A 23,766-nucleotide genomic window follows, 5' to 3' on the forward strand; every position below is an offset into this window, starting at 1 on the left:
CTGCTGCCTTGGTCTGCAGCAGGAGGGTCCTCTTACCTGTTGGGAGCTGTGGGGATAATTTCTTAATCCAGAAGTTTTCCTTTCCCTCTCTGTGGGTTTCAGACAGCTGGAAAAGAGGGCTCAGGTTTGCAGCATTAGCTCCAAAGCCACGACTCTGTCCAAGCTTGTGAAATAACCAACAGCAGAGCAGATACTTGATGCTGAAATTCTGCAGACTTGGGTTTGAATGGTGGATGAAATGAGCAGCACAACAGCCACAGGAGCCTGGAAATTGCAAACAGGGGCAACGCCAGCCCTGCCTTGTACAGGCTTCAACTCCACACAGGAGGAACTCGAGTAGGAGCAATGAGGAACACACAGAAAATTGGCTCTGCTCTAATTCTGGACCTGACTGGAGACTGCTCCAGTCCCTACCAGAACTCCAGGGCTCTCCTGGTTAACTCCTGCTGCCTGTGGAGTGGTCAGAGCATGGAGGGGCTGCAGCTCAAAGCCTTTTGACACTGAGCATGAGGCACACTGCTGACACTCCTCACCCCCTGGACGAGGGCTTGCAGCACAGCACCATTTGCCATCTCAGGTTACCCAGGGAATGCCCATGTGTCAGGGGAATTCCCAGCTGGTTGGTGGGATGGGCTGCTCTCCATGGGGAAAGGGGAACAAAGCCCTGGATGGGAGCCAGGCCTCACAGACACTGGAATTATCTGGCTCTTTGGTGGGCAAATGCACCTCAGCTTGAAAAAAAAAATAAATTAGAACCTCATTGTTATATTCTCCAAGTGTTGCCATAAGTGACAATAGAAATATCTGACTTTACCAGCAGACACCCCTTCAGAGGACATCCCCAGGTCTCTGAACATTCTGCAGCCCCCTGGAGCAGCTGCAGTGGACTTTTCACCTTGTTCTCCAGGTACTGGATATGCTGCAAGCTTTGGTCCCTCCCCAGCAAACCACTGATGTTTGCCAAGTGCTCGGAGATCATCTGATGAAAGGCTCCACAGAGCCCCAGTCTATTATTTCTCAGTCAAAAAAACACATTTGCTGAACAGAAAGAACAAAAGAATGAGCTGTGGGTCCCCAATAAGCATTCAACACAAGTTAATTTGCTCAGCAGCTGTATTTTGCTGAGACAGATTGCATATTTTCATTGTTAGAATAAAAATGTCCACTGGGCTCAGATCCTTCCCATCTCTGCCTGTTACACTCCCAGTCTAGTCTAGAGAACAAATTCAATTTCTTTCATAAACAAGAGATCCACTCAAATAATTTTCCTTTTGTCCAGGCAGAAATTAATGGAGCCAGAAGAACACACAAGGCTGCAGAAGACACCCAAGGCTGCAGAATCTTCTCCCTCATGGAAAGAAAAAAAGAGTGGAAATCTGGAAACTTGGCCCCTGGCAGGGCAGGCAGTGTATGTGAATCATGGCAGCCTGATTCAGAGCAGTGAGGACAATAATCCTGAGCTGCACCAACTAACCTTCAAGCTTAGTCACAGTTTCACACAGCTAATGAGCAGAGGGAGCAATGAATCCTGGATTTATGGCTCCCTGTTCCCATAGATTTCGCCTGGAGACAGCAGCAGTGTTTCCTTGCATCTCTAATGACTTATCTTGTCTTGAGGTATTTTTTTCCCCCTGTCCTTTCCTACACTGATGAGGGTTTGTTTTTGCCTTTTTTTTTTCTTTTTAATCATTATTGAATTTTAAAAGCCTGCTGGGTAAATTCTTATCATCAGCTCCTACAGTAAAAATACAGAATAACACCCATGAATCTGCCAAATTTTGCTCCTCGTTGTTTTCCTCCAGATTCTGTTCACACAGAATTATCAGGGCTGGCTGTGCAGGAGAAGATGCTCTGACTCCAAACCCTGCTTCCCTTCCTTTGTAAATTACCCAAAGTGACTCCAGGTTTATTTTTAGCCTGGAGGTGAATCATTCAGGAAAATCTGATAAAACCCACTTGAACACAGTTAAACTCTCAAAGCTGAGCCAGTTCTTGCTAACTTTGATGAAGTTTACACATGATTATTTGAGCTCACGTGATTAAAGGGGGCGCACGTTTATTTTAACTCTCACAAAATTACTTTGGACTTGAAAACCCTGGAGAATCAGGTCTGTAAATATATCTAGATTTACTTTATGGAGACAAAAGGAAGGGAGAATTGGGGTGAAATGTCCCAAACATAGAAGTGGGGTTTATTTGGAGGCAGAAGCAATGAGAAGGCAATGCCAATGCCCACATGTGAGGCACAGTTTCATCCCTGAGATTAAACATTCCTTATGATCCAGATAAACCTTCTACCAAGAGCCTGATGCAGCTACAGACCCCACTTTTGTGATATTTAATTTTTAAAAAAAGGGAAAAAACAAGTTCCATGCTATTGACAGCCAGCATCTGGAGGAGAAAGTTGAGCAAAGGGTGCTCTGCACCCTGGATGTGACCCAGGAGACAACTCTGTGCAGCCTCCACCCACGTGTAGCATTTATATATAGCCCCAGAATAAACTCATTTTTATAATCCTGCCACAAGCTGGCCAGCAGGGCAGCCCCAGAGTAGATTTTGCTGCTGCTGTAAAAAAAGGAAGAGTGTGTCTCGTTTTATTAAAACGCTAGAACATATCATAAAAAATTCAACACAGTGCAGAGTGCTACCTTACATAAAACACTGCCCTGAGCTGCCTCCTATTCCCAGCATCCCAAATATGCTGAAATCCCAGAGCAAGCCACAGCCCAGCCAAGGGAACTGAAGCTGCTGCTCCAGACACACAAATGGAGCCCTTCCACTCCAAGTCTACCTGAGAAACTTCAGCAAAATGACCAATTTTGGTGCAATTTAACAGCACATCCTTCTGCCCAAAACAGTCTTTCATTCCCCTCAATTCTCAAGCAAGTCTAATTTAATTAACTCGGTTTTCCAAAGATGCTCAAGGGAATTAAAGAAAAAATTTTTAAAAAATCAGTGGGACTGGGCTTCACCCCCATCTGTGCTCTTGAAAAGCCTCTTCAAAACTCTCATGTGGGAAAAAGCAGAACCTGCAAATACCTGGGATGCATAAGACCCTTCTCATGGAATTACTGAAGCCTCCTGTTCTGGCTTTTCCATATTCCAGAGGCAAAGGTTGGCGTTTTCCTTGCCTGCAGGTTCCTATCCCCAAGGCAGCTGCAGTCCCTTTGTCACCTTCCTATCTTTGCTCTGCCAGCAGCATCATCTCCTTCCCCTGCACTCAGAGGAACCACAAATATTGTGACAGAGCTGAGATAAGAAGCAATTACACTTTCAGTTTTGCTGGCACGTCTGAGGGGATGGCAACCCCTTGGTCTGACACAGCAGCACAGCCTGCCTGACTCCAGGTTTGAGTTTTTATTCCCATTTCTTCTCCTGTGACTGATATCTCGACAATCTTTACGGGCACTGGAGAAAAATCTCCTGGTCTGAGCAGGGATGTGGCTGTCACGTGAAGCCCCTGGAGCTGAGCTCTCAAAAGGGAATTTCCAAGGTGTATTGGCCTTGCAGAGCTGAGCCCAGGATCCCATCCTAGTCTGGCACTGGTGAAGGATAATTTCAGCAGGTTTGGGTCTGACTGGGGAACAGAGAAGAGGGCCTGGCATCCTGATGGGTACTGAGACAAAGAGAAATTCACTGTGTGCCCTCACAAAGTGAGCAGTAACCTTTTGGGTTTTGTTAACAAGAGCATAGCCAGCCCAAAGATGGGGTTATCCTTCCCTCCTCAGCACTTGGGGCATTTTGGGGCTCCTCAGAAGAGGGAAGAGCTTGGCAAGCAGGAGAGAGTGGAGCAGAGGAGCACTGAGGCTTTGGGGAGCAGGGACACACAGCCATGGGGAGGAACTGAGGGGTTTGAGCACTCATGAGAAACTCTGGAGGGTTTAACTCAATCTTCCACAACCTAAGTGAAAAACCAGAGCTGTCTCCTCTCAGAGATGCACAGAAAAGAGAGGAGAGGCAACAGCCATGAGCTGTAGCAAGGACAATTCAGATGGGATATAGGAAAATAAATCACGAGAGTGTTTGCACTGCTCAGAGACCCTGTTCCATCTCCAGCTTTGGGGATATTCAAAGCTCCACTGGGCAAAGCCCTGAGAAACCTGATCTAACTTTGAAGCTGATCCTGCTTTGAACAGGAGTTGGACAAGGGGTCCAGAGATCCCTTCCAACCTAAATTATTCCATGATTTTCTGGAAAAAAAAATCAGTTGCAGAATTGATCTTGAAAGCCCTTCTCTGAGAGGTTCAGCTGAAAATGCAGCAGCTCCTGTGGGGCTGTGGCAGCTCTGATAAGGTGTCTGATAAGGTATCCACAGCTGGATTCTCAGGGGAACAGCTCGTGGGACTGGATGGCTGCAAAACAAGAGGCTGAGCCCCAGCTCAGCTCTGAATGCTGAATCCTATCACCCAGACTGATCCAACTCAATCCAAACAGTGCTCCCTCAGCTCTTCTCTAATGACAATAGGGTTTTTTTTCTTTCAGGAGTCCAGTCTGCAGGCTGTCACAACAGCAGTGCTTCCCACTGTCAAATTCACTTTTGAAAAACCAGGAAAAACGGAGGGGAGAGATTATGGAGGGATATCTGCACAAAAGCAGGAGCAGAGCAAATCTGTCCCTGGGGTGGGAGGGGAGCTCAGGCTTTTAGGAGGGATAAAGAGATCCCAGTTCTTTGGAGAGAGCCGTGGGTTACCTGGAAGGACTGTTTGTCCTTTTCACCTGCTCGGGGACACGCTGGCTCTCAGCTCCTCGGGAGCTCTGCTCCCTTGGCACCAGGAGAGCAGCAGATAAGCCAGCACAGGTCACACGCTGCCCAAGGTGCCCCTGGCCACTCCCTGTTCCCTGCCCTCCTTAACTGACTTTCCTTGAGGCAGAGGTCACGGGAGGGTGGCTCTCTGACAGGTCCCTGCACACAGAGCCACTCGTCCCACCTGGCAGGGGACAGCTCAGGTGGCTCCTCACGTGCCAGGGGGGCAGCAGAGCCACCCCACACCACTCCCCCCTCGTGCAGGAATTCTCCACCTGCCTTTACAGCCTTCTGCTGTAAATACTTTCTGCCTTAACGAGAATTCGCTGCTCCAAAAATAACTGTAATTACCCAAGAAGCAGAGGAGCCTATTTACAAGATTTAAAGGGGAAGAAGAAAGAAAAATCTCTCAGAAGAAAACTTGGGCCTCAGAATACAAAACTGAGTTGAAAAGGTGCAGCTCCTTCCTCTGGAAGGGCAGGGGCATGGCTTTTCTTGGTACTTTGCCCAGGCCAACCATCAGGAATTGCTCAAGTCAGGTGTGGATAAAATATTCCATGAAAACCAATTACCCCCAGGAGCAAAGTGTCACAATGAGGGGGGGGGAATCTTGCAAAACTCACACCTGTGAAAGTTTGTAAGTCTTTGCTGAATGTAAGGGGGGAAAAGAAAGACAGAAGGCATTAAAAAGGCATGAGTGTGCGCAAGAGAGTAGCAGAAAATAATAATTTAAAATAATAAACTTGTTACAACAGCAGCAATGATTGCTGTCTATCCAGGCTCTGAATAATTCAAAAGGTTCCTGCTTCACTTTGGATCTCAGGGAATTTTCAGACCTGCCAGAATTTTCTGCTGGTAAATAATGCATCTCTGGTGTTCAAACACTCACAGTCCCCAATTAATACTACAGATTTAACACTGCTGATTTTGAAACAGGAGAGACTCTGAGGAAGGTAAATTCCTGTTGAACTGCCTGAGCCTTCAGCCCTTCCCATTTCCACCTTGACCTCTGGGTGCTAAAATTGCTGGTGCCTCTCCCAGTTGCCACTTTCACGCAGGCAACAAGGAGTTAATGCAGCTGAATCTTTCAGCATTAACCTACAAAATAATTCACAGTAGGATTCCAAAAAGGGGGAAAACATAAGGAAAAAGCAGGTGCAGCAACGTGCAGCTTTCTGAGCTTTGTTCCTGCTGGTTGTCTGCTGGTGCCTGGAACACCCCATGAGCTTTGGGCAGGGGTCACCTGGATTTTGCTGGTTTGGAGAAAATTCCTGGATCCAAATTTGGAATCCAGCTCCTGTTTTACCTGAACTCAAAGCTAAGTGAATTAATGTACAGCACAGCAATTGCAAGAGGGATTTGGAGAAAGCCTCTCCGAACATCCTCCTCCTGTTTTCCTGATAATTTCTATTCTACCCCATGAACACTGAAACAGAAGGACAAGCTGTTCCTCTGATTGATATGGCAATTTTAGGAACTTTCCTCTAGTGGAGATGCAACAACCTCCCTGGAAATAAAACCCAAGAATCGAGAAAGGAGGCAAGAGCCCAGCCTGAGAAAATCAACAGTGACCTGGGAAATGAATTATTAAGGCAAGGAGAGGCCTATTTTTTTTTTTTTAATGCAGTATCAGGATTTTTCTGGGATACAGACTGTATTTCAAATGAATTTTCTTCTAAAAATACCTGAACTTTTCACTGCCTGTGTTCACCACGGGCTGTGCACACAGCCTTGTGCCAGCAGGACCCGACATTTTGGGAGCAGCCACATGGTTCTCATATCCCAGCTTTTCAAATCAGCAGAATTTCCGGATCAGGAGATTCTGGTGCTGAAATTTAAGAGCTGCAGGAGAGCAAACAGCTCCTAGCAGAGCTCATCCAGCTCTGCTGTGCTCTCCAGGTGCTGCTTCCCTCCCCAGCCCCTGCTGGGCTCAGCTGCTTGTCCTCTTGGTGCTGGTCCCAGAACACCCCAGCATCTCTGATTTCAGGGCCCTTTGCCCAAACTTTTCTAGCCCTGGACTTCTAAAATATTTTATCTTGCTGCTGTGGTTCCTATTGTTCCTAAGCTGTTTTTGTTATTAAATTACAGAGGTTTTGAGTTGGAATCAACTCTCCTTTCCCAGTGTGCCCACTGCCCATTGGCTGCTGGGGGGAGAGAGAGCAGAGGAGAATGACATGGTTTCAGATTCCTGTAAACAGAGAAACATTTTTCCAGTCATCAGTCTGAGCCCAGTGGAAATAGGGCTTCAGTTTCCTCTAGTTAAGCTGGGGATCCGGTGGCAGAGCTGTTGACAAGCCTCTTTTTTCCCTGGCAGCCCCTGGGTGCTGTTTATTCTGCAGCTGAGCAGCAATCCCATGTGCTGGCAGTCCCTGCTGCTGCTTCCTTCTCCTTCAACATACTGTGCCCTCCCTGCAGCCCCGAGCAGGTGTCTCTGCTCCGAGGAAAATCCTGCAAAGGCTCCCCTTTTCCTCCAACTCTGCCTCTGAGGAAGAGCCCTGAAGTTCCTTTGGGGACTGAATTCCCTTCAAGGGCAGCATCATCTTCCCTGAACCACGGAGAATCCCAGGATGGGCCAGGCTGGAAGGGCACAGAGGGTCCCTGGTGCCACCTCCCCGCTCCAGCAGGGCCATCCCCGGGCTCAGGGCACAGCAGTGTCCAGCCTGCTCTGGAACGAGACCCCAGAGCCTCTCTGGGCTCTGCTCAGGGCTGGCACTGCCCAGGGCAGCAGTTCTGCCTCCTCTGAGGGGAATTGCTGGGCTCAGGCCCTGCCCGGGGCTCTGGGGCCATGGCTGGGCCTGGGGCAGAGCTGGGCCTGCTCTGCCCTGTGCACACAGGGACGGACAGGGGGACACAGGGATGGACAGAGGGACACAGGGATGGACAGGGGGACACAGGGACACACAGGGACCCCCAGGAAGACTCAGGAACATCTAGGGACAGACAGGGATACCCAGGGCTGAGGCCCCTCTCAGCTGGGCTCCTCTCCAGGCTGAGCAGCCCCAGCTCCCTCAGCCTCTCCTGGGCACCGAGATGCTCCAGGCCCTTCCCCAGCTCCAGGAGCTCCTGTCCCTGCTGTGCTGAGGATCCAGAGCTGGACACAGCACCCCAGATGTGCCTCCCAGAGCTGGGGAGAAGGGCAGGATCACCTCCCTGAGCTGCTGGAAATGCTCGTGCTGATTGCTCCTGCGTAATCCCAGCAGCCCTTCCCCGTGCCCATGCCTGATCCTGGGCTGAGCTGTGCCTGGGGAAGGGTCCCTGTGCTGTGTGGAATGACAGCAGCCAGTGCCCAGGTGGTGACACAGCACCCACTGCTGTGTTCAGTGACCTGTGCAGTGCAAACACCCTGGTGGTAGCTGGGCCACCATCACCAGGCTATTCATCCCTTCCCATCAGTCCCTGACTGTATTTTACCAGTGTGGCCACACAAACACTGCTCATTGCAGAAGAACATCCTCTGACTGACTGGTGATATCCTCAAGGAGTTCCCAACAAGCACTGAACCAACTCAACTCTGCCTGCAAAAGTTGATCAACAGCCTGTGCACAGGCACAAGTTCTCCAAAAACATCACTGAACACCTCTGCAGGAGGAGCTGGGTACAAAAGAGCTCTGTAAATGGCTGAAAGAGCAAAAATACAATGTGCAGGCATTTGCTTGGGCATGTACAGCAATAACATTCACTTAAACCTCCTGCATCTTGCAGCAACTGGGGTTCACAATTCCTGTGTGTGCCATCCATAAATCTGCCTGAAAGAGCAGAGAGTTTCAGTGCTGCATTTGCACCTGACACACTTAGCAGGAAGGAGTTCTGTGGTTAAAGCTCCCATCTGGGCACCAGGGCTGGGCTCATCCTTGGCTCCCTGTGTCACCTGAAGTCACTTTGCTCAGTTCCCTCAGCAGGATGCCACTGATGGTGGCTGAGGTGCAGCCCAGCAAAGGATGGGGGCTCTAGAAGTGGTAATTGTATATAAATATATATTTAGAAGCAGCACAAATGCCTTGCTAGAAGGCCATTCAAGCATGCAAGTCACTTCCTAGAAACCTCTGTTTGTTTGGTGGCTTTGCACAGTGTGTGACAACATTTCCCTGCTGTCGCTGTGGGCACAGATCTCCAGATGCACCCAGGGCAAACAGCAGCCTCTCCAAAAGTATTCCTGCTGCACCTGTCAAAGATTACAATTAATTCATGACTGTTTGATGGCTTATGCTAAATGAGCTTGGCTCCAGGCCAGTTTCCATTGGGCAAGTGTCTCCATCTCAGGAGCACCGTGACATTTGGCATTTATTGTCCTCGTGGCTGGCACTCCTTCCCAGGGCCACGTATGGAATGTGTCAGGGGAACAGACTGGAAAGCCAGGCTGCACCGAGGTGGGATGGCACAGAGGAGCCTTTTGTTGTTGCTCACATTTAACTTCCCTCTAAAAGACAGATGGGAGAGTTTGTGTTTTGTAGCTGTTAACACAGCACCTCTCACTACTGCAAAACCCTCCCCGTGCTCAGACAATCCAGCCCAGTCTGCCCCTGGTGCGAGGTGTTTGTTCACAAACACTGGCCCATGAGCTCTCAGCAATGCTTACACTGGCATGACAGGATTCAGTCGTTTCCTTTGCTGCCATCCCTCTCCCCCTGTCAGCACAGGGTTAAGCCTGGTCCTTGTGTGGGGTGACAGCCTCTGTCCCCTGCTGCACCCCGAGCTGCACAGACCCACTCACACACAGCATTCCCCTTCCCTGCCTTGTGGAGCCCCCTGAGAGCCATGGCAACGTGGCTTTGCAGCAGCTGACTGCCTCCAGCCCCTCCTGCCCTCATGCCCCTGGGTTTTTGGGGTGCTGGTGCCACCCCAGTGCCTGTGGCTGTTGGTGCTGAGCTTGGCCAAAGCTGCCTGTCCAGAGATTCCAGCCCAAGGAGAGCAGGAGCTGGCAGCTGCCAGCCAAGCTGTCCCAGTGCCACCAGGCTGTGCTGCTGTGGGTGGCAGAGGGTGGCCAGCATGTCACTGCCACCCTTCTCCAGCCCGGGACACTGAGGGGATGTGGGAACCTGCTCACTGCAGGATGTCTGGGGGCCAGAACTTCCCCCAGGAGCCTTTCCCTGGTGTGATACTGCAGGTGTCCTCTCCTGACCCAAACACATCCCACGGGTTACCTGTGCTCTCCACAGGCTGCAGATGTCTACCAGAGAAGCAGGACAAGGTGGTGTCACTGCTTCATTCCAGAGACAGCCACAGTGAGAGCATCAGAGCAAGCCCAGATCCCCTTATTCCTGCCACATTTGTGCCTTGAATGCATCCATGGATTCCTGCCCAGCCCGTGGGACAGCCTGTGCCTCTCTCTGCCATCCTGTGAAGGCTCAAGGTTTCCTTCCCCTGGCTCCAACCTGTGACCCAGAACTGGGAAACATGCTCTGACCTGGCACACACAGAGGTTTGGAGGCTGATTTCAGTTCCTGCTGCTGTAGAGCAGCAGTCACTCTCCGCCCCAAATCCCTGCAGATGACACCTGCAGCCAGACCATGGCAGGTCCCTGCTGTCCCAAAGGACAAGGACATTCTCTGTGATGCTGGGCAGGGTGGGGTGGCTCCTCCAGCACCCACAAACCAAACCTGGGCTCTTCTGCCTCATCCAAACCTGCCTCCTACTCCCCAGATTCCTGAATTCAAAACCCATCTAGAGGAATGTGTCAGCACCCAACCAGTGGGAGTGAAATGCCAACTTTTGCAGCAGATTGGAGTTTATTTTTAAGCGGTGTAAAAAAAAAAACCACCATCCAAACCAAAGCAACCTCCCCAAACACACAGACACGAAGGAAATCAGCAGGTAGAGACAACAAGCCCTACACTGCTGGCTCCACAGGCACGATCCCAGCCTGCCTCAGCCACCTATTTGTGAAATTCCTCGAGGAGGAGTGTGGAGGAGACAGCCTGGCAGCTGCTAGGGAGGTGAAACACCCTTTTTGGGATCCCAGTAAACAGGAAAACAGGGAGAGGACATGTGGGCAATGTTTTCCTTCACTGGGCAGTCAGGAAGAGCAGAGCTAGGAGTGCACTTGTGACTGTCCAGATCTCCAGCATCCCTCCTGCTTTGTTCCAAGCTCAGCCCATCCCAGCCAAGCTCAGCAACCAAAAATCCTCCCTGTGTTGGGGTGCTGGGGGCACTCAGCACCACACCAGCTCAACCCCAATGTTTTATAGATTTATAGTTATTGTTTTATAGATTTATAGTTGTGTTTTACCCCCTTGTGTTGTTATCGGGGTGCCCTGGGTTTGGGAGATTTGGGAGGGTGGCATTGTTACTATGGCAGCCCCTGACCTCCAATCAAGATGTAAAGAAGCAAACTCCACCACTGGACAGAGAAGGAGCCAAGGGACAGGACTTGGGAAGGGGCTAAAGGGTTAAAAGGCAAAACGTGTGTGGGTGAGCACATGGTGGGAAAGATTCTCTATTCAGTCTTCTGTTGTATTTTTTGATAAGGTTTTAATAAACCTTTTAAATTTTTGGAAGTGAGCATTGTTTCTCACCCTCCCTCGTGTGGAGAAACCCTCAGAGAGAGCTCAGAGTGGCCACAGGATCATTTCTAGAGGTGCAAAACCCCCTCGTTCAGCTCCTGCCTTGTGCTGTTGAGCACACAGAGAGGCACCAAGGCCACCTCCCAGGGCAGGCAAAGCCAGCTCTGTGCTGCATAAATCATGCATGGCCACATCATCTGCTGGGGAGCACAAAGGCAGGATGGCTGATTGCTGAGGGCTTGCTACCTGTGGGTGGAGGCTGCAGCACACACGTGGCTGTGCCTCTCTGTCTGAATGTTATCTGTGTTTATCTCCTTCCCTACATCTGAGTGAGGTGCTGGGACTTTCCATTAAATGGACACTGATGACTTCTGCCTTGTCACCCCAAAAAGGAACCACAAAAGGGCCCAGATGAGTAAGCCCCAGATGTCTTATTACACACAGGCTTTTCAGGGACTATTTCCCACTTGGAAAGCAACTCAGGGAGCTAAAATTATACCCCTATCTGCTGATATTTTGTGACATCTACTACCCAGGCACAGAGCTCTGTGAGAAAACCAGAACTGGCATTTAAGAGACTCGTGAGGCATTTTAAATGAAGTTCAAAGTGGGGGTCTGTGTAAGGGCACAGGACAGACCCCATACACTGTGTCCCTGACACAAATGCCTGTTGATTGGTGTACTGGCAATACCAGCAATGCAGAGTCCAGTTTGAAAGCTGTAAACCAGTTTAAAAGCTGTGGTAAGTGGCAGCAAGGCCCAGTGTTCTCCCCTAAACACCATGCTCCATGTTTAAATATCATGGAAAAAAGTGTCTCAGGTTCAACAGCTTCCCCTTGTAGCAGAATTGGCTTTAATGCTTCTCCCTGGCATCATTCACACTCTGCTGACTCTGGTTTCCAGGCTGTGGGTAGTGCTTGTGCTGCACTAAAACAAATGCTCTGTAATGCACAAGGAGTTCTGCTCTCTCCTGGACGTGCATTCACCTGGAAAGTTCATTACAAAGGCAAGTGATGCAGCTGAGATAGCGCTTCCAGATTCAGACCTGAGAGCTCAAAACAATCAGGAGAGTGAAAGGAGCTGTGTTTAGACAAATAACTCAATCTGCTGTCAAATTCCCCAAAGTGCCTCACCCCGGCTCACCTCTAGCGTGCTTCAAGCCTGCATTGCTCCTGGAATTTCACAGCACACCCCGAGGGTCCTCAAGGTGGCCAGCACTGAAGGCCCAGCCCAAAACATCCCCTGCTCATTCCTCGTTGACATGGAAGTCGTTCCCAGAAGCTGCACCAAACCACTCCATCCTCAGCCCCCTCCCATCTAAGCTGATAAATGTCTGCTTCACTTTCAGCCCCGCTGTTCATTTTCAGATTGCTGCACTCTGGCTGTGCAGCTCCTCAGTTATTTTCTCCTCGTGCACCTATTCAAAGCACAAGCCAGGAATGCAAAGGTCATCCTCTTCCATACCTATAGGCAGAGCTATACATCTCTGGTGTCCCTCTGCTGCTCAATGTTCGTTCTCATTACCCTGGCATATAAATCTCTGGGGAGTTACAGGGGAATTCAGGTGTTTGCTGTCCTCAGACATTTCCCAGAGCACTCAATAAAGGGGTGGCACATCTCTGATATCAATAGATTTCCTGTGAACTTTGAAAGCAGCATAAAAAATGAACCTAAAGTTATATCAAAAATCAGAACGGCAGAATGCATTTGATGTGCAGGTAGTTGAAAGGTCTTCAGAACTGATGGCTTGGAGTGGTTAAGGAAGCTGACAGACTCCAAGATGGGACTTTTTTCTTCCTTTTCTATGAAAATGACCTTGATTGACTGGGCTTGGACTTGGCACATAGAGCCCAAATGCCCCACGAGCTCTGTGGTTCACAGGCAATTTTAACATGCTTAAAAATAGCAAACAAGCTCAAGAGCTGTTTGATATAAGCCATGACCCCTGAAAAATGAATTGCAGGCTTCCCCAGGGCCTGTGTGTGCCTGGAGGTGGGCTCTCAGAAAATGGGCAGCCATGAAGCTGGGGAGTTTAATCACCTTTGTGCTTTTGGAACATGTCAGGGGGCTGGAAAAGCTGAGATGAGCCAACAGACAGCAACTCCCTGAGGGTTAACTGTGCTCAGCACCAGGAGGGGTCAGGAAGGCCCAAAGGTGTGACCCCACAGTGGTGCTCAGCAGGATCCTGCCTCGGTGTACATGAAGTGAGCACCCTGATAACATCTCCTGGAAGTTCAGAACATTAACATAATGCTTGTTCAAGCTCTGGAAGTGTGGCACAAATCCTGCCAAGCTGCCTGTCTGCCTCCAAAGTCTGATCTGCCATCTTGTCCATATTTTACATCCTGCAAAGCACCAGCAAATGTAAAGGAAGAAGGGATTTTTGCTTTAAAAAACTTGAAAGCAAAGCTTTAAGGAATGAAACAGCTGTTGCAGCAGGCAGACAGAGCCCAGCCCTGTTCCTGGGGCAGGTAGCCACAGCTGTCTGCACACACAGCCTTGGCTGACTCACCCCAGCTGACCAGAAGCCCCGGTGCCCAGCCTGTCCTCTGGCCATGGTGCCAGCCCAGCTCCCTCCTGCCATCCCACCCCTCCAGCAGCATGGCCTGGATTTACCATCCTCACCCCCAGCTCCCTCTGAGGTTTGGGCAGCAGGACAGACTCGTTTGATGACCTGCCTTGGGGGCTGAGCAAATGAGATTCATTAGGATATGCAAAAAGCTGAGAGCAAAGCCGCCCTATCTCTCTGTCTGCGCTCTGCTGATCTGATAAGAGCGAGTTGCTCCAACATGTCTGCAGAGGAAGATCTGAAGCTTTCTTCTTCCCATGCATTCCCAGATAGTCATTGCAACTAATAGACAAATAGGTCAGAATAAATAACAGCCCCCTCATTTCCCCCAGCACAGCCAGTCTGCATGGCTTAAGTCGAGTGTTAATAAGAAACAAGGCTGCTGTGAGATGATGTCCTGATGCACTGCAAAGAATATGGAGCATAATGGCATCTTTCAGACATACTTTTCACTAAAAGCTTGTCATTACCCAGACAGAGGAGACAGCATCTGCATAGAGGAGCTGAGGAAAAGCAGCTTGAATGAAGTGATCCAAAAATGGAATCATCAAGTCACTGCGTTGTTGTATAAAATAATACAAAAGTGGATTTTGCTGAAGTTCAGCATTTTCACAGAGGCACAATAGGCAAAGTAAAATTACTACACAGAGAGGGAGGGATGTTGGAGGTACAAACCTGTTCTCTTATGGGGATCAAACACAGCCCTGTGGTGTAACTGGGTGATGGGGTAGACCTGTGTCAGTGTGTGTTGATTATCCTGATGTGGTTTTTACATGGAATTTCTGGCTTGCCCCACAGAAACTGAGAGGCAAGGTCTGGGGGAAGAGAGACCCTGGAGCAGGCAGCAGGAAAAGCTCCTGGCTTCAGCTGGCAGTGCTTCACCTGGGCCCAGCAAGAGCAGAGCCACTGAAATATTGATTGTGGCTCCTTGGCTTTCTGACAACGCATTTGGCCCCTTTGCTGGTGCGTTCAGCAGCGAGCAGAAGCTGCTAGCAAGCAGCTATTACTGAGAGCTCTCCTAAACCAGGGCAGGGGGAAGAACCAGAGGTGGAAAATCTAAATTTAGCAGGCAGCAGTCGGGCTGTTCGCTCGGGTACGGCTCCGCTCCCACCCAGCGAAGGATTTTCGGTAGCAACCATCACCATGGTATCACAGAGCCGCTGCCGTGCAGCGATTTTGCCAATCCCTGTGGGTTTACTGGAACACTCGTGACATTTTAGGTGCAGGGAAGGGGCAGGTGGGTGGGAGGGATGTTTCTTAAAGCACCAGCTCTGGGAATCAAGGGAAAGCAACTGCAGCACTTCACATTTTCTCTATAAGAAGCACATAGTCCTCCTGGTTGCGGAGCTCAGGAGACTCAGAGCATCCGTGTCTCAGGGGAGGGAGGAGGTTCTTGCACTGTCCCCCTAATTTTGAGGGGAATGAAGGGCTGAACCAGAGGATCTGAGCTCCTGGAATTGGCTGTCGAGAGACAGTTTCACTTCCTGCCTCCGACTGTCGCAATGTCCGGGTTGCCAACGGCGAGAGCAAACATTTCTAATGTAATTTCCATGTTGATTTTTCAGCTGAGGCTCTTTTAACACCCTCTCCCCCTGGGCCTGTTCTGTTCTCTGTGCCTTTCCTGCTGCCCGTTCCCCGGCGATGACAAACCGCAAAGCGTTTCCCAAGAGCGAGAAATCCTCACAGGAATCATCTGTTGCAAGTCCTGTCTGACAAAACCGTGTCAGAGCTTTGGGGACTTTCTCTCTATTTTTAATTGAGTGCATCTTTTCCCTGGCATTTCCCCCTGCTGGCTCCTTCCATCCCTGCTAATACAGCAGATCTGGGATGGCAAGCAGTGCTCGTGCCAGGATGGGGAAGAGCTGTTGCTCCCACCTGATTCCCTGCGAGGATTTTTATATAAAAGGTGCACACGGGGCTCCCTCTCTCCCTTTATTCCTCCCTCGCAATCAGCACTCTTGATTTAGTCCCTTTCTTATCGTGGCCTTGCAGTATCACATCTTGGCTTGGTATTTAGTCTTCCAGAGGCTTGAAAGGGCAGCTTCTCCTTGAGTTTATCAGCTCAGATGGGGGACGCTGCTTGATGGTTTGCCAGGGAGCTTCTGTGCCATGCCTTTTATGTCTCGATCGAGTCAGGGCGTTCTGTTTAATTAAAGAGATGGGGATACAAAAGGCTCCTCTTGGATAAAATCTGGGGAGGGAGAATGTGCTACTGCCTCAGAGGGGAAGGGGGGATGGATTCCCAAAGCCAGCAGAGCCTGATGAGAGCTGAGGGCAGGGTAGCACGGGGTGGTTTAACAGAAGGGGAGGCAGCCGCTCTGCCAGCAGAAGCCCGTGAGCAGAGAGCCATGGAGCACAAAATTAACACACTGGCTCATCAGGAAATGTTAATGTGGGCAAGGTGGGGAATTGCTTCATATGGGCAAACAATCTGTGCAGGAGGGATAACCGCCATCAAAACCTGGTACAAATCTGGGCACGTTTCTCCAAAATCTGCCCTCTACCCTCAGCTTCAGGTTCAAGGCAGGAAACGCAAAGCCCTGATGAAGGTGTTAAATCCTTATGGCACAAAAACAACAAAACGTTTGGTTGAAATAGAACAAAATTAAGGAATCCAACAGGGCTTCTCTATAAATGATTAAGGCACTGCTACACAGGTCCCAGGAGAGGAACTTTGCAGCTTGGAGTGAGTGCTTTGGACAAGCTGATTCTCTTCAGAACAGCCCTAAACACAAATATTAACTGCTAATGAACTCATGTCCTCTACAAATGCTAAGAACTCTGCTTTGTCTGCCAACCTCTCCTGAAATATAAATTGTTCTCCTTGACTTCCACCATTCCCCACTGGGAAATGGGTCTCCCCTAATGGAGACCTGGGACCAGCTCCACCCAGCCACCACCTCCCCTCTTTATCCACCACACAGGGCCTATTTCCCCCTTTGGAATGACGGCAGGGAAGCCAAGATCCACATAACCTGATGCTGAACTTAGTCCCCTTCCATTTACAGTGTGCCTGGGAGGAGCAGAAGGTCCAGTGTTATGGATGTCTGATGGAGAGACTCCGATTTCAACATCCCAGATGAGCAACTGCTTTACAGCCTGCTCAAAGCCTGTCTGGATAGGGCCACAGGCAAGGTAATGCTCACAGAACTTTTCAGGAAGAAGGCCAGAAGAACATTAAAAAGTAATTGAAAGGCCTGGGGGATCAGGGGAAGAGGAAGACAAGCTCAAAGAAACCAAGGAAAAAACCCGAGGCACAGCAGTGTGTGAGTGCACTTGTCTGAAAAGCCCTAAAAAAGAGTCATGGTGAAGAAAGCGAGGAAACTGCCTCTGAAAGGATCCTTTGAAATGGTAGCAGTGGCTGGGAAGCAGCAAATGGGAGGCACTAGGAAAAGGAGGGAGTTCAGCTGGAGGATGTGTCTCCAGATCCACCACAGCCTCGCCTCCCAGGTCAAAAACCACTTTAAGGAAAGGTGGAATGAATGTTACCAATGCAAAAATAACCCTAAAAATATTAAGAGCACACCATAGGCAGCACTTATTGTATGAAAGGAATGCTTCCTCTTCACCCAGAGAGACTTCAGAATTACACAGATGGTTAAACATATCTATAGTATTGGTAGTAATTTAGAAATCTCTCTGGAGGAAAACAAGGTTTTAGCCTTTTTTTCTTTCTTTCTTTCAAATGGCAGCGAGCTGAATTTTAAGGTGGAGTGAGTTTATTTCTGTCGTGGCTGACGCAGAGAAAGCTCCATCACCCACAGATAATGGCAGATGGTGAGCCGTGCCCAAATCCATCAGGCACAGGCCTCAAGTGGAGGTTCAGCAGGACTGGGGATGGCATTTCTCAATCAAGGGGCAGCCAGGATACAAAAATCCACATGCTCCAAGCACCTCTGTGAGTGGCAGAGAAGCCTCTGAGCAGCCCAGAGGACAAAAGAGGACACGGGGTAAGAAAAATATACGCTCAGTGTCCAACTGAGGGCTGGTTTTATCCCAGTCCCTGCAAACCCACTGGTACATCATTAAGGTGGATGAGCACGGCTCAACAGAGCTGATAATCCCGTGCCCACGGTGCTGTTGCAGAGGGTAAAACCTTTTCTGGAGGTGGTGGAGGGGACTCTGAGGCACCATATGGTCTCCTGCAGCCCTTGCTCGGCGCCCGGGCTCGTGCTCTCATGTGACACCCCATTAGCGAGTCACACGGAGCAGAAAGCAATTTTATGGCCAGATCCTGCTCTTAGAAGCTATGATGACTAAACTAGCTAATCAAATCAGCATAAATTTGCAAACACCGTTTTAGCAGCTGCGGCCGTAAATATCATCAGCAGAACGCGAATAATCGCGAGCGCACACGAGGAGTTGAGTAATGGGCTCCCAATGGGCGTCGGAGCCATCAGCCGCTGCCTGGCAACTCGGGGAGGGGGCGAGGGGGCCACGCTGCTGAGCCTGGAACAGCAGATGCAGCTCTCACGACAAAGCAGCGAGAGCACACACGCCAGAAAAGGAGAAAAAAGCCCAAAAAAAAATCATTTACGGAGACAAACGAGCGCGGTGCGTGCCCCCGTTCCCGCCCCACGTGTGCGTGCTCCATGTGGAGGGATGTGTTTCAGCCTTCCCAAAGTGACTCATTTGGCATTTTCCAGGGACCTGCAAGAGGCTCCCCGCACACACATTCCCGTTTTGTCAACAAGCCATAAAAATAATCAGCCGAGGTGAAATTCGCTGCGAACACAGACACCGGGGCTAAATTTGTTTTTAATTTGTGCCAGCTCCCGCTAATGGGAGCTGGGCTGCGCGGAGCTCCCGGCACGAACAAAGGGGAGAGGGGAAGAGCTGCTGGGATGAGCAGCCTCCACCTCCCCTCTGGTGAGGAGCAGCAGCTCGTGGTCCCCGAGCAGATGGAGCAGGGCTGGAGTGGGCACGGCCAGAGCGGAAGGATTGTCCCATGTCCCTGTGCCAAGGGCCCCCGGGAGCAGGCGGCTGGAGGCACGGCCAGCTCGGCCACCAGCACAGGGAAGAGGCTTTTGGGGCTCAGAGAATTGAATGGAGCTCCCTGCACCTGCCAGCAGGAATCTGGCTCAGCCAAATAGATATAATTGCAAAAAAACCACACAAAAAAAAAAAATTGCAGGGGGAAAAAAGGCCAGCAGTGATGTCTTTTTGGTAGGCTGGTAAAAACACTTGGCTGGTGTGGAACATATCCTGGCCTGATGAGGATATCCCACCGGCTCTGAGGAAAACCCAGAGGGCAGGACAAACATTGTGCTGCATAAAGGTAAAGCAAGTTTGCTGGAATCATCAAAATCTCGTGGAGAAAAGGCCCAAATGTGGGGATGTTTACACAACAGTCATTACAGCTCACACCGATAAAGCAATTTCTAGCTGAGCTCTAAAGCCAATCTGCAGCAGTGCAGAAACCAAAGTGAACAAGGAATGAGAGCATTTCCAAGTTTCCAAGGAGCTGGCAGCCCAGCCTGGGCTTCATCTTGCTGTAACCAGGAATGTTGCTTGGAGATTAAAATGTGGAGATACCCCAGGCTGCTGTTTTAAAGGTTCCTTACACCCAAATCATGGTTTGCTGTATTTTATTGATTATGGTGATTATCATGATTATTATTATTATATTTCACTTTCAAGCATTTCCAAAAGACTGTGCTGTGCCCAGCACAGGGGCAGCCTTTCTCAGCTCATAAATCAGATTTGAAGACACAAATTCCCTGAGTAACTGGCAGATGTGGTGGACCAACACAAATGAACGTGATGGATTCACTCTGCTTAGAAAATGGAGCTAAAAGGGGAAAGAAAAAAAAGCTCTTCCCTGGCCAAGAAGCAAAAGGGCAAGTGACAGAGCACCTTGACACATCAAAGGAACACATCAAAGGCAGGGGTGGTGCCACGTGCTGGTTCCTGTGCTCATGGCAGCGTCAGCTGATGCCAGGAAAGCACCATGTGCACAGAGCATCCCAGTAAATGTGTGGAAACACCCAGAATAAGAGCAGGAAAAGACCAGAAACAAGGTCAGAGGCTCGAGCTGCCTCCCACACCAGCACTCAGGTGTGTCCCTCAGCTGCTTTCCCCAGAGAAGGTCGGTGGTTTGCATTTGTTTGTTCACTTGTGCAGCATTTTCCATAACCTCTGTCCTCCTACAGGGGAGTTTTCCAGCAGTGTCTCTCCAGCAAAGCTGTTTGTTACCCACTGACCTGACACACTCCAAAGCTTTGTGCTCCTGGCACCAGCTGGGAATGAGATGGAGGGAGAAGAGCTGCATGTCTGGGTGCAGAAAAGGACTCTGGGCAGTCAGAACTGGGCTCAAGCAGCACAACCAGCAGTGATATTTCTCCAGAACACAGCCATAATTTGGAACAAAGGGATGCACTCACCATGTTGAGCTCAATCCCAAAATACACACCAAGGTCTCAGTCCAAGGCAGCACAGCCACACCAGCCAGATCCATCATGAATAACCAATTTCTCCTTAAAAAACCACATCCCAGTGACCAAAGCCAGGGTGGAGAATTACTGTCAGAACCAGTACAAACTCTGGAACATGGTTTAAAGCCTTTTTTCAGGGTCCAGAAAATCCCAGCTCGCTCTTCCCTGTGCTTCACTGCAGCATCAGCCTCTTGTCTGCACTGTGGCTGGGGCCAGGGCCAGGAGGTGCCAGCTACTACAAAAGATTGCTCTCCTGCTATTCCCGGTTTGATCCAAAACAAAACACGCTGGAAATTTTGGAAGAACATCTGTTCCCATGTAGAATCCAGCCCAAGCCTCCCAGCCCTACGAGCTCTGGGTAATTCAGTGGAAAAGCGAGGGAACATCTCAATTCGGAGATGCAGAATTTTTGGCAGCGTTTGCTGCTCTTTGCTGTGTACACAGAATGCCTCTCCTTTGTGCACACTAGCAGCCCAGTTCAGGTCCTTTCAGGGAGAGGAAAAAAGAGCTGCCTTTCCCATCCACATTTTTCCCTAAGAGACATAAGCATGAAGGATACGTTCACCAATTTTGAGAATGCTCACACTGATTAATTGATTAATGGGCTTCTTTGGGGGGGGGGGAATAGGATTGTTACTTATTTCAGTTCAAAAGAGCATCTCCCAGCCCAAGAGCTGCCACAAGGCCTCACGTGACAGGATCCTGCCCAGACTGCAGCCTCGGGTTCAGGAGATAACAAACCCTTTCTGTGGCTGCCTGTGCCTTCAGGCAGGGCATGACTTGGAGCAAGCCCACCCACAACAAGCAGCAGGTCTGTGAGGAGCAGCCCAGCCACGGGGCCATGTGATACCTCCCCCTTCCAGGGCGTTTGGAAAGCCAAGCATCCTCGAGCTGCTCCCCTCTCCAGCCAGACCAAATCCCTCTGTTTGAACTCTCCCCTGCCCCAAGACTGCTGTTCAGGGACAGCTTTTCCTGGGATTCCACAAGTCCCAAACTGCTTGAGGTCTGCATATTGCCCCACTGCTGCAGAGACACGGCGCATAAAGCAGTAATTTGTGGTCTTAGCTTAGAGCTGAAATAGATACAACAAACAAAGCAAGAGAAAATCTACTGCAGTTCCCATTCTGGTGTGAAAGCACTGCAAAATAGAGAGGGAATCTCAGCTGTAGCTGCAGCTCCAGGATGGCTGCAGTTCTGTTTGCCACACACTGCACAGCCAGAATCACAGCCAGGCCCATGCAGGCAGATGGGATGGGCAGAGTAGAGCTGCCTCCATCTACCCCACCCCTGGAGCTGTGTCTGACGAGCAGTTCACAACCAGCACCCAAAGACGAACCTAAATTAGGTGACAGTTTACCTCAAAATGCCATAAACCCTCACAGTTCAGGAGGGGGTTCCCCGACATTCTCCATCCCCACGAGGGGCTGAAGGCTGGAGCTGGGTCACACTGGGACCCAGAGAACGGGTTGGTGGGTCAGAACCCCCCTTTTTCCACACCAAACCTCCTGTGAGGCCCAGCTGGTGGAGCAGGGTGGTCTCCTCTGCTGTCTGCCTGTTGCTGTGACCAGGGGGCACACGATGAGGGGGATTAATCCCAAATAAATCCCACTGGCAGAAAGAGGGGTTCCTGCAACATCCCAATTAGAGAGAGGTGCACACAGCAAAGTCATCTGCTTCACACTCCATATTTTTTCCCAGCAGCAGGAAAAAGGATTTCCTGTCACCTCCTAAATCATCAGAGCTTCTTGCCTGACTGTTTCAAGCACAGCTTTATTATCCCTTACATCACCTTCTGTGGGCACTGTCCTTTTCTTGAAAGAGAATACCAGAGTTTGAAGTTCCATGTGTTGGGGTTTTTTTGGTTGGTTTTTGTTTTCTTCATCCACTCTGGTTTTGTTTCATTTTTTTCCTGGTAGGGGAACCAGTGACATTTCAAAGCAGCACATTTGCTGTATGGTCACTCAGAAAAAATTGAGGTCCTGTCTCTGCACTTTCCCTCAGAAAACGCCTCCCGAGCTTGCGGCGCCACAAAAAAGAAAATCAGATTTCACAGCAGCACAAAGACACAAATTACTCCAAAGCAAGGCCGTGCAAAATAAAACCTACCATTAAATCCAAGAGGCTGAAATCAGGAGATCCCATCTCTGATTATCCCTGCTCCCCAACAGAAGCTTTGCCCAGGCTGGAGCTGCCGGGTCACGTCCATTATTTTCTCACACAAACCATTAACCCAAGCAGGATCACCCATGGGGCATCCTGAGCACAAATGCAAAAGGCTTTGACATGGCATGGTTTTAATGCTCACACACAGCGATATCTGCTCACAACAGGGGTGAGTGCCCAGGTATTGCTCTGGGCTGGAAAAGCATCTCAGAGCAGAGGCACGGCGGTTTTGGTGGTTCCTGTTCACCCCTGCCTGTGCTTGGCACTATGAGGCTGAAGGCAGCCCACACTCCCATCTCACAGCCTCCCAAATTTCAGGCCTGGGAGGGTTTCACCACCACTGCACTGTGGGAGGGTGGATGCAGCGAGGTCAGGCAGTGGGGCAGTCGTGCTTCGCTCAGGTTGGAAACAAAAGGAGTAAAACCAAGCTGGAGCACAAGCTGGTCTCCACCCAAAGCAAAGCCATGTGCAGCCCGGCTCAGGAATGAGAACTATGCAGCCAGAGGTTTCCTCTAGTTATTGTTTTGGGTTTGGGCTGTAGTGGGCAGGGAGGGGAGGAACAAAAACACAGAGGGTGAGGGAAAGGAGCCGAAACCCAGCAGAGCCACGCGAGCCTCAGCCTGACCTCGAGGCCTGGTTTCGGGGTAGGGCTGGAGGCAGGGATGCTCTGAGCACTGATTCCCTCAGCCCCACTGCTCCTGCTGGCCCTGAGCTCAGCTGCACCTGCCAGCAGCTCGTGACACACCTGGGCTGTGTGTGACACCTGGGGCTGTGTGACACCTGGGGCTGTGTGACACCCCTGGCTGTGTGACACTTGTGGCTGTGTGCCACTTGTGGCCATATGACACTCCTGTGTGACACCCACATCTGTGTGACACTTGTGGCTGTGTGACAGCCCTGTCTGTAATACCTGTATCAGTGTGACACCCCTGTCTGTGTGACATCCATTCCTATGTGACACCCATTCCTGTGTGACCCCCATGCCCATGTGACACCTACATGTGACATCAGTTTGATTTGCACTGACACCCATCAGTTTGGCACGTTCACTACACAGCAGAGCAGACGTGGCAATATCTAAACAGGAACTGTATTAAAAAGATCAAACTCCAGTAGAATTCTTTCCCCCACAAAGATATGCTCAGGAAGACCCCAGATTTTCAGCTTTCCATTTTGACACAAAAGATGCAACCCAAAGCACGTGGTGTGCTGGGTGAGAGGTGCTATAATTTCTCTTTCCCTCTTGTCCAGATTCAGCCAAACATTGTTTCAGCCCCATTTACAGACATTCTGTAAATCCCTGACTCCTTTCCAGACCTGCTGGGAATGCTGGGCTGTGGAGATTCATGGACATTG

Source organism: Passer montanus, unplaced genomic scaffold (genome assembly GCF_014805655.1).
Source record: "Passer montanus isolate IOZ18808 unplaced genomic scaffold, ASM1480565v1 scaffold15, whole genome shotgun sequence".
Taxonomy (NCBI): domain Eukaryota; kingdom Metazoa; phylum Chordata; class Aves; order Passeriformes; family Passeridae; genus Passer; species Passer montanus.